Source organism: Rana temporaria, chromosome 8 (genome assembly GCF_905171775.1).
Source record: "Rana temporaria chromosome 8, aRanTem1.1, whole genome shotgun sequence".
NCBI lineage: Eukaryota > Metazoa > Chordata > Amphibia > Anura > Ranidae > Rana > Rana temporaria.
This window is the reverse complement of record NC_053496.1, coordinates 120,450,555-120,476,215: the sequence shown is the minus strand read 5'-3', so window position 1 is coordinate 120,476,215 and position 25,661 is coordinate 120,450,555. Positions and strand designations below refer to the sequence as shown.

General features: G+C 40.7%; 1 protein-coding gene across 9 annotated transcripts in view; it reads right to left on the bottom strand.

Annotated features, from left to right (window-relative positions):
• ZMIZ1 (zinc finger MIZ-type containing 1) overlaps window positions 1–25,661 on the bottom strand; it is a 423,333-nt gene that overhangs the window by 324,576 nt on the left and 73,096 nt on the right. For all 9 annotated transcript variants that reach the window (XM_040320615.1, XM_040320609.1, XM_040320608.1 and 6 more), the window contains exon 2: window positions 13,549–13,678. The gene's annotated coding sequence lies outside the window, so the exon portion shown is untranslated. The remainder of the gene's footprint in view (window positions 1–13,548; window positions 13,679–25,661) is intronic.

The window sequence follows — 25,661 nt, the reverse complement described above, 5'->3', positions numbered from 1 at the left end:
CTGGATTAATTCCGTGTGGCAAGACTGGGCACAGATGATAGGAAATCTTATACTGTACATTGTGACATCAACAAAAAATTTGGGTTTGCATCCACTTTAAAGTTCATGTGTGTGTAAAGGTAGGTGTCCCAATACTTTCGGTAGTGTGTGTGTGTGTATAGTTACACACACGGGCACGCATACATACATACATACGGTGGGCGAAAAGTAGGTATAGGTTACTGATCAGATCATGTTTAGTATCTGAGGTGCAACATCCCTAGAATTTGTCCCAGACACTGTGCCACCGTCTATTCTTGTAGGTCCTCCATCAGCGCTTAAACTCAGCTGGATCCTATCCCCAACACTAAACTCACAAATTCCTCATCAATGTCAATAAATATTTGTGAGATGCCTTCAAAATTGTTCACTGTCTAGAGCTTCCTTTTCAAAAACATTACATTTCACCCCAAAAAAAGAAGCCCATACCTGTCCTGTCAGGTGAACATGGCGGACAGTCAATACTGCCTCATCACCCAATTCAATACTGTGGGAAGGTGTTGACAAGGGAACTTTGTACTGACCATGGAAATTATAATTCCATTGTGAATTTGTTTTCTAGAATGATAATAAACCTTATTCAGTTCAATAATGTAGATGTAATGCACCCCCCCCCCCCCCCCCATCAACACCTACTGGGTTAATAGGGATAATCAAATGTTCTATTAACCTTATCCTACCTTTCCCCACCTTCAAAAAAACTCACTTCAGTAGAATACACATTAGCACATTTTTGTATTGCCAAGCTCAGAGCTGAAATGTAAAAATTGCTTCAGTCTATAGGGGGTACACAAGTGTACATCAAAGGAAACACCGACAGACACACAAGCCGATATTATAAAAATCATTTAGACTTTCAGCAGAGTCGAAAAGCATTCAATGGCAGAAGTTAAGCTTTTCAGAGGCAATTTGTGATATTATTGCTGCTGGACTGAATGGACTTGGTTATATGCTCAAAAAAACTACCTGAACATTGTAGAAAATAAGCAATCATGCAGCAAACTTTACAAATGCAGCCCATAATTCATGTGTGTGTATTGGTGGAAATTACAGTGTGATCTTTGTACTTTGAACAAGCACAATTGAGCTAAGAAATGCATTTCCTACCTACAGTATCTCTCACAAAAGTGAGTACAACTCTCACATTTTTGTAAATATTTTATTATATAATTTTCTGTGACAATGCTGAAGAAATTACACTTTGCTACAACGTAAAGTAGTGAGTGTACAGCTTGTATAAGTGCCGGTTCACACTGGGTCAAAGCAAGCCGCTCAGAAGTCGCCTCCAAGTAGTACAGGAACCTTTTTCTAAGTCGACTTGTCAGGTGGCTAATTCGCCTGACAGGACGCTCCAGTGTGAACTGGTACCAACAGTGTAAAATTAGCGGTCTCTCAAAATAACTCCACATACAGCCATTGATGTCTAAACCGCTGGCAACAAAAGTGAGTACATGTTCAAATTAGGCCCGATTAGCCATTTTCCCTCTCCGGTGTCATGTGACTGTTAGTGTTACAAGGTCTCAGTTGTGAATGGGGAGTAGGTGTGTTAAAGCTGTGTTAAACTTGGTGTTATCACTGGAAGAGGGTGGGGCAAGAGGGAAAGAGGGACAGTAGCTGAAGTTGGCCCAATAATATTCCTGGATACTTTCCCGGATGATGGTACACCCCTACTGATTACTACCCTATGTATAGGAGGCTATACTCAAAATTCTTGGTGTTATCACTCTCACTCTCTCATACTGGGCACTGGCAAAGAACTCTGAGGATCTGGAAAAGAGAATTGTTGCTCTACATAAAGATGGCCTAGGCTTGCCAAGAACCTGGAACTGAGCTACAGCATAGTGGCCTAGACCATACAGCGGTTTAACAGGACAGGTTCCACTCAGAACAGGCCTTGCCATGGTCGACTAAAGAAGTTGAGTGCACATGCTCAGCGTCGTATCCAGAGGCTGTCTTTGTGAAATAGATATACGAGTGCTGCTAGCATTGCTGCAGAGGTTGAAGGTGTGTGTGTGTGTGGGGGGGGGGGGGGGGTCAGCCTGTCATTGTTCAGACCATACGAGGAACACTGCATCAAATTGGTCTGCATGGCTGTCATTCCAGAAGGAAGCCTCTTCTAAAGATGATGCACAAGAAAGCCCGCAAACAGTCTGCTGAAGACAAGCAGACTAACGACGTGGATTACTGGAGCCATGTCCTGTGCTCTGAGGAGACCAAAATAAAAATTTATTTGGTACAGATGGTGTCAAGCGTGTGTGGCGGCAACCAGGTGAGAAGTACAAAGACAAGTGTGCCTTGCCTACAGTCAAGCATGGTGGTGGGAGTGTCATGGTCTGGGGCTGCATGAGTGCTGTCGGCACAGGGGAGCTACAGTTCATTGAGGGAACCATGAATTTCAACATGTACTGTGACATACTGAAGCAGAGCATGATCCCCCTCCCTTCGGAGACTGGGCCGCACGCAGGGCAGTAATCCAACATAGCGACCCCAAACACACCTCCAAGACGACCACTGCCTTGCTAAAGAAGCTGAGGGTAAAAGGTGATGGACTGACAAGCATGTATCTCGACCTAAACACTTTTGAGCATCTGTGGGGCATCCTCAAAACGGAAGGTGGAGGAGTGCAAGGTCGTCAACATTCACCAGCTTCATAATCTCATCAAGAGCACTCCAGTGGAAACCTGTGAAGCTCTGACGAACTCCATGCACAGAGGGTTAAGGCAGTGCTGGAGAACAATGGTGGCCACACAAAATATTGACACTTTGGCCCCAATCTGGACATTTTCCCTTAGGGGTGTACTCCCTTTTGTTCCCAGCGGTATAGACATTAATGGCTGTGTGTTGAGTTATTTTTAGGGGACAGCAAATTTACACCGTTATACAAGCTGTGCACTCACTACTTTGCTACAATGTAAAGTGTCTTTTTTTCAGTGATGTCACGTGAAAAGATAGAATAAAATATTTACAAAAATGTGAGGGGTGTACTCACTTTTGTGAGACACTGCAAGTCTCAAATCAAAGGACCACTACATTACCATGAAAACTGCACTGTATCCAGTCACTAAATTAAATCCTCATGCACATGGATGGAGGCGTAAAATGCACAACGTTTTCTGGTGCCTGGGAATCCAAACATGCTGCATTTATCTGGCATGAAAATCTATATGCATCCATGTTCAGATAAATGCCAATAGCTTCTGCTTCAGCATTTGCCTGCACATGCAGCGATTTTCCGAGAGCGCAAAGATGGCACATTCTGGGAGAGGTGTTCATTGTGCTGTGCCTGAAAAATATCTTATTTATTTTCAGTCCTTTGTGGTACACCGACAGCCCAAAGCAAATGAACATGTGACATAACATGCATTAACCAACTGCAATAGAACAGATGGATTTGAATGGGACCTAAATGTTCAAGGTATACCCTCAGAAATTTGGATTTTTAAGGCAATTTAGACAAAACGGAAAAATTATATAAAAAAAATATATTTATTAGTACAAAAAGATCCTAAAAACAGTAGTCACTGTTAGGGACCTAAATGTTCTGCTTGTAAAATGATTTGCCATGTGTTCATGTTTGTGATCTACCACAATGCACTAAATCAGGTCACACACCTATTTCTACCAATGGCCTTGCAAATTCTTATGTCACCTCTCCACCTTCACCCTGCTATCTGAACAATCAGAAATATCACCACTGTTCAATATACGGAGTCCTGGAAGGAATTAAACCGTATATTTACTTGCCTGATATGTCATCATAGTACCATTCTGCTGAGCTGTCCTAGTCAATTCTTCAACTGGAACCGGACATAAAATAGCTATATTCAAGAGATCTAATGCTAAAGCCTCATACACGCGATCAGATTTTCGGACGACCGTTCGTTCGTTTTATGTTGCATGCTAGGCTAAATGTTGAATGTGAAGAGGTTACTCACCATAAGAAAATTCTTGCATGAAATACAATTCTTACACAGAATACAACTTCAGATGTGACGTAATGTGTTAAATAGTTTTCTATGTAGTCTTTAGTTTCTGAGCATGCGTAGTCTTGTTTTTGCTTTTATTTCTTTTTTCCCGAACGAAACCCATACTAGACGAAAATCGGATGTTGTGTTCATATCCGACAAAAAATGTATATATAGTCTGCACATCCAGCTTTTGTCGGATGAAAAATCAGAATTGGCTGTCGAAAGCACCATACTAACGATTCGAAAAAACGTCAGATCGTTCCGAAGAAATTGTACTTCCGATTTTCGTGTCATGTTTACAAGGCCTTAAGTGTTGGACAAATAAATTAAGACTTTTAAAAATGTATAAATTAAATATCTGAAAATGGCATATGTAATTCCAACAAATCAAGACAAAATATTCTTGAAAGCGTTCCAATCACCCAGAAGAAAGTGCGCTAATCATCAATTCCTTCTTATAGTACTCCACCAATCGTGTGTATAAAATGTACACTCGCCAACCATCTATAGAAAACCAGCCTTCAGATAATTATCAGCTCCTGCTTCTGTCAGGTGCTTATACTGTGCATGGGGATAAGACGTTATTGTCACAATTTACAACGAACACAGGAGTTGAGGTTTAAAGGATTGGGACAGGAAGTTATGTCATAATTACCAACTACCCTAGGAGTTAAGCTTTAAAAGAGCTTAGCAGTTTTAAATATAATGCTTTTACTAGACAGCGTAGACCTGGCAGCATTCTCGTTTCCTCTGTCGTGCACATATATAAAAGTTATCACTTCTGTATTTTATCATTTTATTATTGCAACCAGGTACAATCTGTAAGAATCACCAGGAAATCCAAGCAATAATGGCTTCCTGCAAATGACCAACTCTCTCCCATCTCCGTTTCCCAGTCAAAAACTAAAAGAAAGAAGTATTTCTGCCTGTCCCTGCTGCAGTCCCTTGTCTGTCACCTCAGCAAAAATACTAAGCAGTAGCACCTTTCATAGTACTGCTCTTGAAATGGGATCATGTACACAGTGCTGTACTAAATATAAGACTGACCCAAGCAATTTTTAATTCAAAAATTAAAACTTTAATTCCAGAAATGGGACATCTGCAAAAAAGGACAGTGTTCACTGCTTGATGCAAAAAAAACAAAAAAAAAAAAACACACACACACACACACACAAACAAACCTTTTACTATAAAGAAGAAATTCAATAAAAAAAAAAAAAAAACACGCCACCCTACAAGAAGTACTGAGTACGAAGAACTGCACCCGTCACAAGAAAAAAATAACCAGAAACAAGAACACTTAATACACAGAAAACACTACAGAACATCGGGAACAATGGCATATTTACCTGAGCAAGTAAATAAAACACACAGTCCTCTGTCATAGGAATTTTACATTGCCACAAACATCAAGTGTAACCATTGAAGTGGAACTCTACTTAAAACAACTTTAAAACATTGGTAAGCTTTACACTATATATTTGCTGCTTTTGCTATACTGGACAGCAATACGTGGGACGCTCTAACCTTGCTAGCACTAGAACAGAACTGCTCATTTCTGGATGACCATTACTACTTCCTAGGCCAGCTCCCTGCTCACCACGAGGATTCATTCAGTGAGACCGATATTGTTTTAATCAGAAGTCAGCCCATCTGGCCAGGCAATGTGAAATATGCAGGTAAGATCCATGTACAGGTGTTGCTTTAGGTTTACATTTAATCACAAAGTAAGAGGAATGAATCAAAAGAACAAAATATCAACCTAGTCAGAGAAGTCACTTTGTGGGCATCTAAGGTACCAATAAAATGCCCCAGATATCAGTCCTATTACTGATCCAACAACCAAACAGGGTTTATTGTACAGTAGAAGATCAGCTTAGGCTTGCCATACATTATACAATTTTCTTATTCAAATGCCTTAACATTTACCTTCAATTATGTAGTGCAAGGGCCGGCTTGATTGCATACAAATTGAACGTGTTAATGTGTTACCTCATAATTCTACTTTTGGTAAATATAAAAGGAAAATTGTATAATGTATTGCCAGGCTTAGTCTAGATAGTATGTACTGAGCTGGGCTTTAGGAAAGTAAAGTAAGAACATGTCCACCTTAATGACTAACTACTTAAGGGGAAGCAGGCATTATTGTATTCAGGTAGATAATAAAGGGAGTAGTAGAGAAAGAGAATTGTATGCTGACATAGCGGATCTCCCTTTCTGAAAATGTAAATTGTGGTGGTTGTTAATTTTGAGTCATTAAACCTGTAACAGACAGATCTGAATGTCTGACTTCTATAGCAATCATCAACTTCCTCCCAGTGATGGCTTCCTTTATCCACTCTGACAACTCCTACAGCATAATAAAATATACCACAACCATTCAATGTCAAAAGTACCCAAAGGTGATTCTGTTCTTTTAGAACTGCATCAATGTGCCTGATCAGGTGCACTGGGTGTGATGCCATCATACTTTTTAGAGAAAGCACAAATTGGACCTCTAATCCAGTGGCCTCCAAACTGCAGCCAGTGGACGGAATGCAGCCCTTTGTTTGCATTTATCCAGCACTTGTGGTACTATTCCTCCCACTGACACCAACAAGGAGGCATTATTACTTCCACTGACACCAACAATGGGGCACCTTTTTTCTTCTACCGACACCAATGATGGGGGCACTATTCCCACCACGAATGCCAATCCTAGGACACTATTCCCACCACGAATACCAATGATGGGGCACTATTCCTCATTCTGGCATGAAATATTTTTTAAACTACCGCTGACACTGGGCCATTTTCTACTCTCACCTGCCAGTCCAGCCCCCCTAAAGTCTAAAGGACAGTAAACTGGCCCTTTGATTAGAAAGTTTGGGGGACCCTGCTTTAATCCAAGCAAGTGATAAAATCAGACAAAAAAAAAATATAAGAAGTTAGGTGAGGTATCATTTCAGTATAAGCTCATGACTTCTTTAAAAGGGGTTGTAAAGGTAAAAATAAAATAATCCATAAATAGCTTGCTTTACCTTAGTGCAGTCCTCCTTCACTTACCTCATCCTTCCATTTTGCTTTTAAATGTCCTTATTTCTTCTGAGAAATCCTCACTTCCTGTTCTTCTGTGTAACTACACACCGTAATGCGAGGCTTTCTCCCTGGTGTGGAGTGTTGTGCTCGCCCCTCCCTTGGACTACAGGAGAGTCAGGACGCCCACTAACACACAGCTTGTTTATCTGCAACGTAGAGAGCGTCCTGACTCTCCTGCTCGACATTTAACAGCAAAAATGGAAGGCTGAGGTAAGTGAAGGAGGACTGCACCGAGGTAAAGGAAGCTATTTAGGGGGATTTATTTTTACCTTTACAACCCCTTTAAGTGGTTTTTAGAGTGTGGCCCTGTGACTACAAGACTGATGAACATTGAACATATTCTAGAACTAAAACCAAAAGGCATATTGTGAGCATAGTTTCCAGCAACAAGAAATTTTTATTTAGACAGACAAAACATATTTAGTTTCTTGAATTTGCATGTCTTGGCCTGCAGAACAGGCAACATTTGTATCTGCAGTTCTAAACTGTGAATGCAATCACACTAGAAAGACATTTCAGCAGCCAACACACCAGAGTACAAGCTAGGCCCTCGTAATCCAGGAAGGGTTAAAAGTCTCCTATTCACCGACTGGTACATGAGGTTGGCTGCCAGACACGGTCTCCTGTTTAAACACCAGTGTTGCCCAAGAAACGTCACTGTTTCAAAACAAAGAGCAAGAGACAGCAGCAGTGATGCCAAGGGGAGATACCATGAAGAGCATGCAACAGCTGCATTGTGTTTGTAGGAAATTTGAAGGCTGAATTCTACCAAAAGCAATCAGTAGCCAAAAACGACTTTGTAGCAAGTATAAAAGCCCACTCAAACTGGTTGTGCTGGTGTTTAAATAGAAATCTCAAGTCAAATCAAGCCGACTTGTTTATTAATCCATGAGTGTAAGGTGTCCCAAACATGGCTACATATTAAAAGCACATTTTTACTTTTATAGTCAAAATTTAAGAAACCCCCACTGCAGGCAAGATAGGTTCTGTAGGTTTGTCCTTTTTGCTGACCTGTAAAGTAAAGGCATAATGTGCTAGTATGCATACTAGCATATTATGTGCCACTTGCATGCAAATGAAACCCGTGACAATCCAGCTGCAAACTTAAAGTATGCTGTAGTTATAAAAACAGATTAACCGTACCAAAAGAAAAAAAATCCAATACAAAAAGGAATATCTTCTAGAAACAGTGTCAACAGTACCTGTATATCTAAGGCTTTACTTAAAAGGTGATGCTGATGTTAGTAGAGCGATCTCCCCCACTGAGCTATTGTGTTCTGACAGGGGGGTGCTGTGCGGCAGACCTTAGACCTTTTTTGGTCATGTCCCTTGGGCAGAGGCTGGCCCAGCTGCTGTACACAGGCGCCAAATGTTGGCTAGTTTCTGTTGAACCGGCCGATGCCGCCTGATATTCAGCCCATGTGTATACGGCCCTTTAAAGTGGAACTACACCCTTTTATCTTTAAAGCCAAGGAAATGTTCATCTTCTGTTTAATCTGCAGTTCCCATGGTCCTGCACATGTGGATCAGTTCTGACATCAGCTTTTTGATGGCTTGATAGTTCGCTCAAGAGTTGACACAGGCACACTGCATGCAACCTGTGACAGTCATCATTCATGGCCTGCATTGAATGTACAGTGCCTTGAAAAAGTATTCAAACCCCTTAAAATTTTACATATTTTCTCATATTATTACAACAACCAAAAACTAAAATGTTATTAGGATTGTATGTGATAGAACACAAAGTACCACATAATTGTGAAGTGGAAGGAAAATGAAAGGTTTTCTATTTTTACAAATAAATATGTAAAAAGTGTGGTGTGCATTTGTATTAAGCCCCCTTTACTATGATACCCCTTAACTAAAATCTAGTGGATCCAATTGCCTTCAGAATTCACCTAAATAGTAGAGTCCCTATGTGTGCAATTTAAGCTTAGTTTAAATACAAGCTGTTCTTTGAAGCCCTCAGAGGTTTGTTGGAGAACCTTAGTGAATAAACAGCAACATGAAGGCCAAGAAACACACCAGAAAGGTCAGGGATAAAGTTGTCAAGAAGTTTAAAGCAGGGTTAGGTTGTAAAAAAATATCCCAAGCTTTGAACATCTCACGAAGCACTGTTTAATCCATCATCTGAAACTGGAAAGAGTATGGCACAACTGCAAACCGACCAAGACATGGCCGTCCGCCTAAACTGACAGTTCAGGCAAGGAGAGCATTAAAATCAGTGAAGCAGCCAAGAGGCCCATGGTTACTGTAGAGGAGCTGCAGAGATCCACAACTCAGGTGGGAGAATCTGTCCACACATCTTGCATTTATCGAGTGGCAAGAAGAAAGCCATAAAAAGCCCCGTTTGCAGAAGCTATGTGGGGTACACAGCAAACATGTGGAATAAGGTGCCCTGGTCAGAGGACCTAAATTTAACTTTTTTGCCTAAAATGCTATGTGTGGTGGAAAACGAACACGGCACATCACCCTGAACACACCACCCTCACCGTGAAACATGATGGTGGCAGCATCATATTATGGGGATGAGTTTCTTTAGCTTGGACAGGGAAGCTGTTCAGAGTTGATGGGAAGATGGATGGAGCCAAATACAGGGCAATCTTAGAAGAAAACCTGTTCGAGTCTGCAAAGACTTGAGACTGGGGCGGAGGTCCACTTTCCAGCAGGACAATGACTCTAAACATAAAGCCAGAGCTACAATGGAATGGTTTAGATCAAAGCATATTCATGTGTTAGAATGGCCCAGTGAAAGTCCAGACCTAAATCCAATTGAGAACCTGTGGCAAGACTTGAAAATAGCTGTTTCACAGATGCTCTCTATCCAATCTTGAGCTATTTTACAAAGAATGGGGAAACATGTAACTCTCTAGATGTGCAAACATGGTAGAGACATCCCCAAAAAGACTTGCAGCTGTAACTCCGGGGGGCAGAATATAAATGCACGCCGCACTTTTCACATATTTGTAAAAAAGTTTTTGAATGAAACATGACAAAATGTTGAACATTTCATGGGGGTATGAATACATTTTCAAGGCACTGTAAGCGTTTATGAAAACCAATAATTTGGTTTGTTTAGTTCTGCTTTAACATTACATAGGGTAAGGGGCCACGCAACTGCTCTGGCATGCCTGTTACGTTTTGACATGCACCCGTGTCGATGCAGCTGGCTGTGGGAATATGTAACCAATATAAAAGCAGGTATTATCCCAATTTGATTGCAATAGTAGAAAAATTTACTTTAGGCCTCTTGCAGACTGCAGCTAGAAAAAGCTCAGTACAATCACCTTTTTTCTTTTTATTTACCAAGCTAAAATACAGCTCATTAAAAATTGTAATGTGCCTATGCACACAGGCACGGAAACAAGCGCCACGCATTGGTCAGTAAGTTACGCTTCATGCACGCAAATGCTCATTTACATATTTTGCAGAACGAGAACGCGAGAATATGTTTTCGTGTGTGTGTGCGTGAATGCATATACGTGAAAAATGCACGTAAACACACGCAAATGCATACAAAAAAGTCTGAAAAAAGTAGATGCTCACACAGGAGTTATAATGTGCAAGGGGGCTTAAAAGAAATATGTGAACCTGTTTTTTCCCCATAATCATTCTTACCTAGGTGGACGCAGCATTGGTCCGATGGCATCTCTGCACTGAGACCCGAGCCATCGAACATCGCAGATAGCTCGGTTCTTTCAGCTCCCCGAGCAGAGAGATGCTGCCTGTCAATCAGCAGCTCTCCTGCTCTGCTCCTCCACGCTCTCTGGCGTGCCGAGCTGTGTAGGGGCAGCGAGCGACAGTCTCAACCTCTCTGCCGCTCGTGACGTGGTGCCTGGACTGATTCCAGTGACATCAGCACAGAGCAGTCTTCAAACCGCTCTGTGCTGAAAACAGGGTCATAGGAGTGCAAAACGAATTTCACTCCTGTGACCCTTAGGAGAAGCCCAGCCAAAATGAGCTCAGGCTGGACTTCTCCTTTAAACTTATGTGCAAATACAGCCAATAAGGAAAAAGGCAATAATACCGACAACAGTCGTGCAGTAACTTGAATTGAAAACTTTCTGCACGCCAGGTTACGATCTTCTGTGGGTTATATTTACAACAAAATAAGAAAATAAGAACAGGCCTATTCGCTGACACAAAGCATGTTCAGCCACTGTGATAAGCAAGAACCTTTTATATTTTGTAAACTTTAGAAACGGGGTAAGCTTTGCAAAATGGGTCTGGCACACAGCACTAAAGGCAAATCTCAAACAGTCTAATAAGAACAATGTTCTGCACATCCATATTTTGGGGACTAAACACACATTGCATTTAGTAGAAGTAGAAAACACTTTAAAGAAAGATGGCTACAGAAAAATAATGAAAGGGATAGGGTAATTGAGAATCCGAGGACAAAATCTAATCGCAGAGTTTACTTTTAAATTTGGATTCATAGATTTTTGCACATTTTAGTACATAATGCTCCTTTTTGATAAAGGTGGTATAGTGCCCTAGCATTGTTGTATCCGTTGACCCTTTGTATGAGTGGGAAGGAAAAAAAAGTAATTATTGTTGCATGGAGGAAGGAGGAGTTTACTTTGTATTATCCATTCCATGTTTAAACCTTGAGGATGATTTATGTAACAAGGTTCACTTCAATTATCCAATCACGTGAAAAGAAAATCCCTGTTTTATATCATCTATACATGATTGGTTAATTGAAGTGAATAATTACACAATTTATTGTGTGTACATTCTCAAATCCTTTAGCAAATGTGGGTCTGCATCTCTGTTTTTTCAGCAAACAAAACTGGCTCATATTTAAAGGGCTAGTTCACCTTTACAGAAAAAAAAATGTAACAAGGTGAACTAACCCTGGACACCCTTCTCTACCCCCCTGGTCCCCGCTGTACTTGCCAAGCTGTCAGCACTCCTGGAGCAGCTCCAATGGTTTGGGGATTTTAAATCCCTATTCTTCTAACTTTTCTTCATCAGCGCTTCCAGGACAGACCAGATGGATTGTGATCGGTCGGTGCCCTCCACTGACCAATCAAAAGCCATCTGGTCCACTCTGAAAGTGCTGACATAGATGAAACAGAAGATCAGGGAATTCAAACTCCTGGACTACTGGAGGGGGTGCTCACAACTTGGCAATCCCGAAGGCAAGTACAGCGAGGACAAGGCGGAGGGTGTCCAGTGTTGGTTCACCTTTACATTTTTTCTGTAAAAAGGTGAACACCAAGTTTTGTCTAGAAAAATAAATACAGGCATATTGTTGTCAAATATATATTGTTAAAAACTGGAGTCACTTTTTAGTGGAGTTCTTAGGGCTCATGCACAGGGCCAATTAGGGTAGTACACCGCTCAGATCATTGTTCAGCAAGTGCGGCCAAGTGTTTCTGATTCGCTGCAGTCAGCAAGCCTGCACAAATCAATGACAGGCTGTTACTGTCCACATATAATTGTCCATGGAGAGATTTCCTGTATTTAGGAAATAATGGGCACCCTTGGACATCCATCCCTAACCGCAAGCAATTGTTCCATGTTTGTATGACCAACTGCACACAGCACCAGCCTGTCAATTACTTGCGCAGGCTTTCCATCCGTGGATGACTGGAAACACCTAGCCACACTCGCTTCAGACATTGTATGGCCCTAATCGACTGTGTGCGCGGCCCACACACACACAAAAAAACAAAAACAATAAAGTTCATTTTAATACAAGCCCCACCAGCAGTTCATGCCTTTTCTTGGCTACTTGCCACTCGCAGTATCTGCATCCCATTAGATGTGGTTAACCTTACTTAGAAAATATCTCACTAAAATTAAAACTTCTATTACAGAGGATGCCTAAAATCTGACTTGCATCTTAGGGCAGACTTCTGGGAAAGATAAGCGAGCCAATCACACAAATAAGAAATGATATTTCCTAGGGCGTTCTATACACCAACAGTTTACAGAACGCCTCCAGCCTGCCATATTGCATTTTACAGGATATTACAATTGCAGATGGAAAAGGAAAGATAATTTTTATTAGCATTAAATTACAAAATGGCTTGTGTAGAAATTGTATGTGTTACATTATTATACTGTATTTATATAGTGCCGGCAGTTATATTTTTGCTTCCGCGTTCACAAAGCCAGAATAATATAAAAACGAAAAAAAAAAAAAAAACTTAGATTAAACAAACCTCGATAAATTTGTTTGTTGATATCGCATGCGCAAAGGATGAGTTAAGTTTAACGTTAAGGAAAAGTTTAAAAAACATTTGGGGGAAAAAAAAAAAAAAAAGAAAATCAGCTATTAAGCCCCCCTCTTTGTGCGAGTAGATGCTCAGACAAACACATTTATTCCAAAAGCATATGAATCAATGAGACAAATGTATAGCCAGATATAAAAGAACATAAATAAAACTGCCTGAGCACCACTGCTCTACACATGGTATGCAGCTACGTTTGTGAAGTATTGTAGACTTACTATTTGATGCTGTGCTAATCGCTCACTCTAGCAGTTCAGGCTAGAAATGAATTCACCAAATTATTTCCAGAAACGTATTGGTTATGTCCAGCCGCAACGGCCACATTGATGTTTTTCAGGATTTTCAAATCTGTTTGGGACAAAATAATTATTTAGTATAAAATATGATGAAGACAAAAAAAGTTAAAATGATGAAACAAAAGAAAATTAGCAGCCATTTAAAAAAAGGAAAAAAGGGGTCAATTATATTTTTTGATCAGTTACAAATAAAACAAATTAATTTTATATTGTATTTACCTTTTTTTTTTTTTTTTTTACAAATACCATTGCACTCTTGAGGGAGTTTTGTTAGTTTTCCATAAGGAGTATGATGCATTTACCCACATTTAAAAAGTTGAATAAAATTGACGTTTTAATGGAGCCGATAGAGATGGTTCTCTCATGAAATAACTGTACCAGTGGATTATCGGGGATCCAGAGTTACAGGCCCATAATAGTATGCACCGCTGAAGGGAATGCCATCACAAATCAAGAAAAGGTCCCATCTAGTCCACAGCATCCCAGGAAGATGCCCAAATACATCACTGCCTTTCAGGCTCAATACCACCTGGAGTACAGTTTAATAGTAGGTTTCTTGCATCTTTAAAACTGATAGAGTATATACGGTATGCATTAGCTTCATTATTTTAGCTTTTTAACCACCAGTTAGAGTAACGCCGAAGTCGCTCTCCCATTCCCTGATAGGGAAGTCCAAGTACATAAGCAGTGTATAACAATAAGGGTTTAGCATCCAACACATTCTGCGGGCATAAAAGTTTTCAGAGTCTGAACGAGTATCTATAGCATTCAACGCGGGTCACTCAGGTGTTGCAATTAGAAATATCTCCAAGCATCCAGTGGAAAAGAGCCCTATTCTTCCCCAAGTTGGTCAAGGGTTTTCAATTTACCATTTGCCAAAGTAAACTCCCCATTGGCCCCCCATTTTCCAAATATTGCTAGGTCTTCCCCCAAGCTGGGCTACAGAAATCCTCCCAGTGGAGCTAGTGGTGAATAAGCTAAAGACAGGGAAGATTTTCCATTAAATCTCCTAATCGCAATGTTGCCTGGGTAAGCGAGTAAATGTATATGGATAGTCCCTTGTTATGCCCAGCCATTGTCTTTTCCAGGGGGACCCAATGTTTGTACGGTTCCTAATAGGAAAGCCCAGCACTAGCTCTTCACCTGTTGACTGCTCCCATAAAAAAAAAAAAAAAAAAGAAGACTACTTAAAAATCAGATTGTACTCCGCTAAGGAAACGGGGAAGGGTGCGAGTATGTAGACAGATATGTTATTTTTGTCTCATCAGCATGGTAAGGAGGCGATTCTTTTAGCTCATAGGCTTAGGGGTAAATATGAAATATCTATATGCATTACTTTTTTTTGTAAATATGAAGAAGAAAAAAGAAAAATCACATACATATAACAAAACAAGCATATTTAACAGAAGGTTTTACAACCATGAAGTTTCAAGTTATTTTCACTTTTTGTTTTTAAAAGAAAGTGGCAGTCTGAGGTAGGTGGCTTGTAAAGCACCTCTACAGCACACCCATGTGTGGCCACTGTAATTAAAAGTTTTTTTTCTTTTTTGACAATCCGTATTCAGGCATGGACATGGCCCCCTTTCTGCATCTGAACCCCAGGGAAGGTACTTAGCCTGTAGTTAGCCCCTTGAGTATCATCATCATGGTAAAGGCTAACCACAAACTGTCTGTATTGCTATACTTTGAGACACTGACCCAGAACAAGTATGAAAATCGGGTGCACCTTTCACTGGCTGCATCTTTCTTCTGGTTCAGTGACCCACAATGTACTGCGGTCTGAGACAGCCAGGCGTTTTAGAAAAGGAAGTTAGCAAAAGCATCTTCCATATTTCTCTGGTGACAGCCTTCCCATGAAAGATGTCAGTGTTGTGATGGGGGAGGAGGGAAAACATCTCTCTAAACAGACACAGAACAATAAAAGCCAAAAGAAACCATTACTTATGACCTCCATATTAAACTATAAAAAATTAAAGGTGAAGTTGGGTTTAAATGTTGCTTCCATGTTTACAAAAGCCAAAACAATATCAAAACAAAAACAGACAAAAAAAAAAAGCTTAGATAAAACAAACCTAGATAAAATTTTCTCTCTAGCTAAATCACACATTTTGCTTTGTATAATATTCTTTTTAAAGGATTCTTTCACACTGCTCCGCTGGAAGAGCGAAAGAGCGAAAGAAAGAGCGAAAGAAAGAAAGAGCGAAAGAAAGAAAGAGCGAAAGAGCGAAAGAAAGGAAGAAAGGAAGGAAGAAAAGGAAGGAAGGAAGAAAGAAAGAAAGAAAGTGCATATGCATTAGTTGGTGCGTTTTCTGGTTGCCTAACTCCAATCATGCACCTGTGAAGCATGGAAATGCGACTCAAACAGCATACCAAAAAACACAACCCGATGCGTTTTATATTCATTTTAATGGGAGATGCATTTTTTGGCGCACATTTTGAACATGCACACAAAATGCAGCATGCAGGACTTCTAAAGATGCACCTTCCTGAGCTCCTTGGGGGTACACAATACATTTCCTCTGTTGTCACCAATACAAGATCTGTTCCAAAAGTTAAAAGAATCTTAAAAGCAAAAACTTTTTATTTTTGATATATTTGGGATTTTGAGAATTCCCCTCAATTGCTGTCCTAGTAACACACGAGGAAGTGAGAAGAAATCACTCCAGAATGAGAGGATTCCCCTTTTAGACTCATCTCTTTTCTAGCGGCAGGCATAAAATGTGGGATTTCCCATCCCTTGACAAATCAATGTGTTTATGGGGTTCTGGTCAGTGTACAAAGAGCCATAAGTGCACCTTCACTAAAGAGAACTAGGTTCAATCTCCCAATCATACCCAAACACACAGGCTGAGACAAATATTACAACGTTCTCAATGTGGTCTTAAAATAAAATCCTTATAAATTTCCCTATTCCATTTCAAGTAATTTAAAGGGGAAACCCCACTGCAAATCAAATTCATAAACCCTTAATTCAACAAAAGCAGCAATAGTTCACATATTTAGTATGCCACCAAAATACAATAACAGAGTATTAGCATAGACTATACTGAATCTCATACAGAGATGCTGAAGTATGCAGTGCGTCTATTTACAGAGCTCTTTCAGGGATGAGCACGTCTGTTTTGCAGACCAAACGTATATTGTTTGCTGCAGCTATACCTTAAAAAGGCATTTGCTTAACAGTTCATAAATAAGCACTTATTAAAAGAAAGCAAGTGCTGAGTTAATCGGGCCAGATAAGCCTTTGTAGCATATTGTAATAGAAATAATTATGCTCCTGGGATAGGGCAGGAAGTGTGTATAAATACTAGAATGGGCCACCAGGGGCATAATAAAGCAGCCAGCTCTTCTGCACACTGCCGGGGAAGGCTGGAATAAAACACGGATGGGGAGAAGCTGTCATGGACTAACCACGGCATTCTCTGCACAGATATCTCATGCTAACAAGGATTAAGGCACTCCCAGAATGCCAACAAGAAACACATACAGTGTAATCACATGTCCAAATCTCCCATTGGCTGTTCCTATTTAAAGACTATTATTTCAAGGAAGAGCTGGCAAGTTATGCAGGTTTCCTTCTTAGGAACAAATTCTATAAACTGCCAAGCCATTCTTAGCCAAAATCCTTAAAGCTTTTAGTGTAAAACAGCCACTTCTGGAGGAATCCAACTATGCCTTCTCCCAAGCACTACACTGCCACTGAAAGGGTTACTAAACCCAGGAGCCTACATTCACTATATCTCCTCTCCACACACAACATGGAAATGCAATTATTTTATTAAATATAAAACTGATCAATACCTTTTCTCATCAGCAGTATATAGCAGTCTTGTGACTTCCATCAGTGTTCTGCGAGCACTGGTAAAAGCTTGGAGGAGTTTATTCTCCTGCGACTGTCCTATCAGGATGCAGAGGTGACCCTCTGTCTGGACAGGCCCATTGGCCCCTGGGCTGATCACATGCACCCTCCCAAAAAAAAAAAAAAAAAAAAACAACAATCAAAAAGCTCTAGCAATACACATCAAACTGAGCATGTGCAGAGTGCTCCCAAGGCTCTGTATTGTCAGGAGATGGATTGGGGACAGTGGAAGAAGGGAAGGATCAGAGAGCAAGGATCAAACAGCCTTTTTACACAATGCAGAGGATTAACCCCTTATGTTCCACAGTGAGTACAACAAGCATGCTTTACTGCATATACAGACTGATTTTACGGTTGTGGGTTTAGTAACACTTTAAACTGGCCATACACTGGAGCATTTGATCATTTTGGTATAGTGCACTGCCATGAAATAGAAGATGAGCTTCATTTTACCTGACATGCAAATCTACAAGTTTGTTAATTCCCATTATCGAATATGAGAGCTTTTCTGTACGATCAGCTGCATTAGGCTATCCATACATGCGATGGTTCCTCCTTCTATACTGAACAGCATGAATGGAGCAATCTCCTCTGCTGGCCAACGTATTCTGACAGCCGCTGCACCTGTATCTGTCAGGGTATCTGAACAGTGACCACATCTGATCGGCTGCAGTCACTGTTCGGCCAGAAGCTTTCCATTCACTACTTTGTTTTTTTTAGATTGGCGTTTGTCATGTCAGGCTGTGCCGACACAGCCCCACATGGCTTGATATTCTGCCAACTCAGCAGGACTCAGCCATGTAGGGCCAGCATTGGAAAGAAAAAAAAAAATTGCGATTTCAACCTACCCCAGTTACTTGCTGCTCACCCTGTCAATACAGCCATTCTAAATTACATACATATATACATACATAAATACATACATACATACATAGGTTGCTGCACAATGGAGTCAGCCTGTTGATGTCAGGTTTTTCCTTTGTCATTTCACATCCTAATCTATATATATAAAACTCAAGTGTGTGTATGTATGTATGTATGTATGTATGTTCCAGCATCACGTCCAAACGGCTAAAGATATTAACATGAAACTTGGCACACATGTTACTTATATGTCAGCAACAAACATAGGATAGGTGGTTTAACCCTTACCCACCCCCATTTGCCATGGTCGGGGTTTTTCTTTAAAGTCCCATTCAACTCTATGGGAAATACATGTTACTTCATAACTTCCAAACGGCTGTAGATATTTCGATAACACTTGGTCACATGTTACTTATATGTCCACTTAAACTATAGGATAGTTAATTTATCCCTTAACTACCCCCATTTGTGAGGGTCAGGGTTTTTGTTTAAAGTCCCATGCAAATCAATGGGAAATGTATGTTCCCACATAACTTCTGTACGCCTGGAGATATTTCAATAATACCTGGTACACATATTACTTATATGCCAAATAAAAATATATGACAGTTAAATTAACCCTTACCTACACCCTTATATAAAAGATGGGTAGATTTATATTACTATGATTTTCCTCCCCAAAAGGTTAAGATAGGAAGACCGGGCAACGCCGGGTATTCAGCTAGTTCTATATATATATGTGACTAACAGATCCATATCTCAGCCTATTCAATCACCTCCACAAAGTTACTATTAAAAGTGTAAACCAAACAACATCTGTGGATGAAAAAAATAAATAAAAATCTGATAATCCAACTTTAAAAATAGCCAAATAATTACAGCAGTAGATTTACCTTTTAATACAAGACGACACAGAAGACCATAGAAAAATTACCAATAAGGGCGGCATATTTTAACCTCTTCCATACTGGGCCTATTCTAGCATTCCTCTTCTATATGTTATAGTCAGGTTTAAAAAAAAAAAAAAAAGACACAAGTCCATTTAGTCCAAAAAAAAAAAAAACAATCCCATATTTTTTTTTCCCCATACAAAGTATTTTTTTGCCAGAAAAAAAAAAAAATACTCAGAACCCACCAACACTATATTTATCATTGTGAGCAGAGACCCTAGGGAATAAAATGGCATGTGTTGCAATTTATGTCACACAGTATTTGCGCAGTGGTTTTCAAATGCAATTTTTACCCCAATTTTTTGGTATAATGTGAAAGATGAGGTTACGGAAATAGATACCCAACATGTCACACGTTAAAATTGCACACACTCGTGAAATGGCACCAAAAGAATTATTGTTCTTGAGTTCGTAGCGATACCTCACGTGTGGTTTAAACACTGTTTACATATGTGGGCGCAACCTACTCACGTGCCGGCTGTGTTGTGATTAGTCACAGCACAAGCTGATCAGCGGGTGCCAGACAATGATTGCCCGCCGGCACCCACTGATCAGCGAGGAGGGAGGAAGACAGAACAGAATTGTCAATGTAAACAATACAGAGCTCTGTCCTGTCAGTAGGAATGTGGCGGCTTTTGTTTCCCTGCAAAGCAGGGAATAAAAACCAGCACAGCCCTTACTATAAGGTGCGAATGCACCTTATAGTAAACACATTAAACCCTTTGATCGCCCTAGATGTTTAACCCCTTCCCAGACAGTGTCAGTAGTACAGTGACAGTGCATATTTTTAGCATTGATCACTGTATTAGTGTCACTGGTTCCCACAAAGTGTCAAGGTGTCAGATTACCTGTTGCAGTCCCACTATAAGTCGCTGATCACCACTATTATTAGTATAAAAAAATAACAAACAAACATTCCAGTGTATATATACACAAAATAGTAGTGGTGATCAAATACCACCAAAAGAAAGTTCCATTTGTGGGTTGGGAAAAAATATATAAAGATTTCATGTGTACAGCATTGCATGACCATGCAATTGTCAGTTAAAATAATGCAGTACCAAAAAGCAAAAAATGGCCTGGTCAGGAAGGGGGGTAAATCTTCTGGAGGTCAAGTGGTTATACATATATCCCAAATATTACAGCGACATCTTTTTCCAACTGAAGAATGAGAATGTCCAGATAATGGCAATCGGCAGCAAATAATGGTTTGTTTCGGCAAATGTGCAACGGATCATTCATCACTCAAACTGCAAGCATGCGTGTCTCTTTACACCTCTCCAGATTTAGGGATTGTAAAACTTTCCACCTTTGTTAAAGTTGAAGGGATTTCCTACTCTGTTAGTGGGCTCTTTGCCCCTACCACGTATATAAAAATATAAAAAGGTAGAACCTCCACAACACACTGCGTGTTTCTCCATTATGGTGATATTTGTCTATTGCATTTACATGCGTTTTAGAATAAGTTTTATTTATACTTGTGATTATTTACAGTATATCATCTAGGTGGGTTTTCTGGAAATTGCTTTTTTTTTTCTCACCAGTTGCCCAGTGAGTATTCTAGGAGCATTGTATGGCGTATAAATAGCTTCTGCATAAAGATTCTACAAATCTATATATGAAACATAAGCAAAGAAATACAGCAAAGCTACTATGTAAACGACTGAAAACCATGGCGGATATTATGTTCAGGTACATATTATCAAAACGCTTCACAATGTGTCATCACTGAAAACACAAATGGCTTCCCGTTTACATTAGCAGCTGGCACTCAGAAAGGTTGTTGATCCAGTCTACTCAAAAGCATGCAAGATATTCAGAATCACATAGAACACTTTCCAAAATGAGGCAACAAGACCTAAAAAGGCCAGAACCAAAGAACAATACATCCAGAAATATTCTACAATTTATACACATACAGTAGTGACCAGAGTAAGAAAACCGATGAGGAGATCACGGGTGCACAGTCTGGTCCAATCATAAAGATGAGATTCACACTGCACCATAGGAATTTGCATTGCACCCGCAGTCAACACGCACATGACCCTTTTTCCCCCTTGCACCAAATTTGCAACGCATAGATGTGAACCAAAGCCATTGAATACTACGCTTTTCCCATGACCTGCTAATCTGTGTTCCTAAACGCATCAAACCCGTGTGAACCCAAGCTGACATTTTTATTTATTGTATATCAAAAATTGCCCTCCTTTGCTCACCCAATACAGTATTTACTTACTGCTTTTTTTTGTGCGCCATTTACAAAAGATATAAAATCACTGTCGTCGGATTGTTAATATACAAAAATCAATATTTGTTCCACGGTCTGTGACGGAAAAGTTGCGAAGTCTGATCTCCAGTTTATTTTTTAGTACAAATCAGTGACATGGCTTCCCCTGCAGCCCATAATCAGGTGATATGTTTGACAAAGAATATCTGTTGTAAATCAATATCTGAAGGCATTATTGACATGCTGAAAGGGAGAGCCACAGTAGGTCATAAAGAGAGAACAAGAAAATACTGTATACACTACATTACGTATTGGTATGCCTGGCTTTATATGAACACCTAAACTGAGGAGGAGCCTGGCATTGCACCCACAACCTGCTGATCACTGGTGCAACGCTCTGCAGACGCCTAAAAAAATATTATTATTATTATTATTATTATTAAGTGCACATTTTTTTTACCCACAAAAACAAAGTGCTTTATTTATTTTTTTAAGTGAATTTAGCCTTTAACATTTTGCTTTTCAGCAGCAACCTTGTGCTCAGAGATTAGTGTAATAGAAAAATAAATAAATGAGAGATAGAGAGAGATATCTAGAGATAGAGAGAGATATCTCTCTCCATCTCCTAGATGTATCTCTCTCCATCTCCTAGATGTATCTCTCTCCATCTCCTAGATGTATCTCTCTCCATCTCCTAGATGTATCTCTCTCCATCTCCTAGATGTATCTCTCTCCATCTCCTAGATGTATCTCTCTCCATCTCCTAGATGTATCTCTCTCCATCTCCTAGATATATCTCCCTCCATCTCCTAGATATATCTCTCTCCATCTCCTAGATATATCTCTCTCCATCTCCTAGATATAAATCTCTCCATCTCCTAGATGTATCTCTCTCCATCTCCTAGATGTATCTCTCTCCATCTCCTAGATGTATCTCTCTCCATCTCCTAGATGTATCTCTCTCCATCTCCTAGATGTATCTCTCTCCATCTCCTAGATGTATCTCTCTCCATCTCCTAGATGTATCTCTCTCCATCTCCTAGATGTATCTCTCTCCATCTCCTAGATGTATCTCTCTCCATCTCCTAGATGTATCTCTCTCCATCTCCTAGATGTATCTCTCTCCATCTCCTAGATGTATCTCTCTCCATCTCCTAGATATATCTCCCTCCATCTCCTAGATATATCTCTCTCCATCTCCTAGATATAAATCTCTCCATCTCCTAGATATAAATCTCTCCATCTCCTAGATATATCTCTCTCCATCTCCTAGATGTATCTCTCTCCATCTCCTAGATGTATCTCTCTCCATCTCCTAGATGTATCTCTCTCCATCTCCTAGATGTATCTCTCTCCATCTCCTAGATGCATCTCTCTCCATCTCCTAGATGCATCTCTCTCCATCTCCTAGATGCATCTCTCTCCATCTCCTAGATGTCTCTCTCTAGGAGATAGAGAGAGATATCTAGAGATAGATACCGTATAAGACGACTTTTTGGATGCAAAAAAATGCATCCAAAGTCGGGGGTCTTCTTATATGCCGGTGAGTCTCTGTCTGCTGCGAGCGTCCATGATTTGAAAGACGCTCCTTCTCCACAGACTGTCCTGCGATAGGCGGAACACAAATTTTCCCAGCAGCGCATCTGTTCTGTGTTCCTCCTATCACGGATGCCTTCTCATCCTCGGACGAGAGGACGTGCGTGATAGGCGGAACACAGAACAGAGGCGCTGCTGGGAAAAATTGTGTTCCGCCTATCGCAGGACAGTCTGAGGAGAAGGCACGGCTTTTAAATCATGGACACCCGCAGCAGATAGAGACTGTCATCGGCCTGGAAGTCTGAATCAGCAAAAACGTGAGTGATGGCACTGTTGGCACAGTGGGGGCAGGTGATGGCACAGTGGGGGCAAGTAATGTAATGGCACAGTGAGATTTGAAAAAAGCCTGTTTCTGTCAGCGGTTCTGGCTACCCCTCAGCTTCCAGAAAGACTAGTAGGAAGTGGGTAGTCTTATATGGGGAGTATATCCCAAAACCAACATTTTTCCTGGAAAATTAAGGGGTTGTCTTTATATGCCAGAAAATACGGTAGATAGATAGATAGATAGATACACACACACACACACACACACACACACACTATATTGTTAAAAGTATTGGGAGACCTGCCTTTCCACACACATGAACTTTAATGTCACCCCAGTCTTAGTCAGTAGGGTTTAATATTGAGTTGGCCCACCCTTTCCAGCTAGAACAGCTTCAACTCTTCAGGGAATGCTGTCCACAAGGTTTAGTACTGTGTCTATGGGAATGTTTGACCATTCTTCCAGACGAGCATTTGTGAGGTCAGGCACTGTTGTTGGATGAGAAGTCCTGGCTCACAGTGTCCACTCTAAGGCCTCATTCACACTACGGGCCGTTCAGGTCTGTCTGTCACAGACCTGAACGGCCGCTCCATGCATCGCTATGGAGCATCGAATGTCAGCGGAGACATGTCCGCTGACATCCGACCCGATCCGCTAAAAACAGACGTATGGGCGCCACGTCCCCATCCGTCCATTCGGATCGGGTAAGATCTGATGAAAACGGACATGTCCGTTTTCATCAGATCGCTCCATAGGAGGACAGCGGTGCACGACAAACCCCTCCCCGCTCAGTAAGCAGAGAGGAGCTTGTCATCCGTCGGCTCAGCGGAGATCTGCGGACTGATCTCCCGCTGAGCTGAAAGGAGCAGGCGGACTCCGTAGCGAAGGAGTCCGCCTGTGTGAATGAGGCCTAAGGCTGCGTACACACGATAGAATCGCCAGAGGACAACGGTCTGAAGGACCGTTTTCATCAGTCCAAACCGATTGTGTGTAGGCCCCATAGGTTATTTAAACTTCGGTCAAAAAAATGAGAACTTGCTTTAAAATTTAACCGATGGATGCCTAACCGATGGGTCAAAACCGATCGTTGGTATGCAATAGCATCGGTTAAAAACCTGCGCATGCTCAGAATCAAGTCGACGCATGCTTGGAAGCATTGAACTTCGTTTTTTTCAGCATGTCGTTGTGTTTTACGTCACCGTGTTCCGACATGATCGGTTATTTAACCGATGGTGTGTAGGCGCAACGGACCATCAGTCAGCTTCATTGGTTAACCGAAGGACCGTTCTCATCGGATGGACTGATCGTGTGTACGAGAGACTTAATTCATCCCAAAGGTGTTCCATCGGGTTGAGGTCAGGACTTGACTGTGCCGGCCAGTCAAGTTCCTCCAGCCCAAACTCGCTCATCCATGTCTTTATGGACCTTGCTTGGTGCACTGTCGCGCAGTCATGTTGGAACAGGAAGAGGCCATCCCTGTTATAGCTGCAAAAGGTGGGCCAACTCTATATTGAACCCAACGGACTAAAGCTGGCCATATATTATACTAATTTTTCTTATTCAATTTGCTTTAGATTTACCTTCAACTATGTAGTACAAGGGCCTGCCTGATCACTCACAAATTAAAAAAGTCTTTAGATTTGACCTCATATCATTTTTGGTAAATCTAAAAGGAAAACTATAGAAGAAAATTGTATAATATATGGCCAGCCTAAGACTGGGATGTCATTAAAGTTCATGTGTGTGAGAAGGCAGGTGTCCCAATACTTTTGGCAATATAGTGTATGTGCAGCCCATGTGACTATAGTGTCACACATGTATGCGTATACACAGGTATAAATGACAGTCCCGTCCTCTCCTCCATGTCCTCCTATTGCTAAACACTATGGGGATCGATTTAGGCTTAATCTCCCCATTTGTCCCAGAACATACACACCATAGACACAGGCTGGGAGGGGTGTGACGCAGCCTGTGACCGACAGAGCCTCCTCCAGATTTTTACAGTGTGAAAAAATAAAAAAAATCTATTGTCCGTCAAATTAAACTCCACCTACACCATGTTATGGAAAGAAAAAAAAAAAAACACACTTTCTTGCCATCATTTATTTTACTTTCCTATTCTGAAAAAAAAAAAAAAAAAAAAAAAAAAAAAAAAATATGTCATGTGCCCAGCACAGTACCAATCAGCACAGAAACTCAGAAATTTCAGAGGACACGACAGACCTGGGAACCGTCATGTGACCTTTGAATAGCAATGAATAAATAAGGCACTCA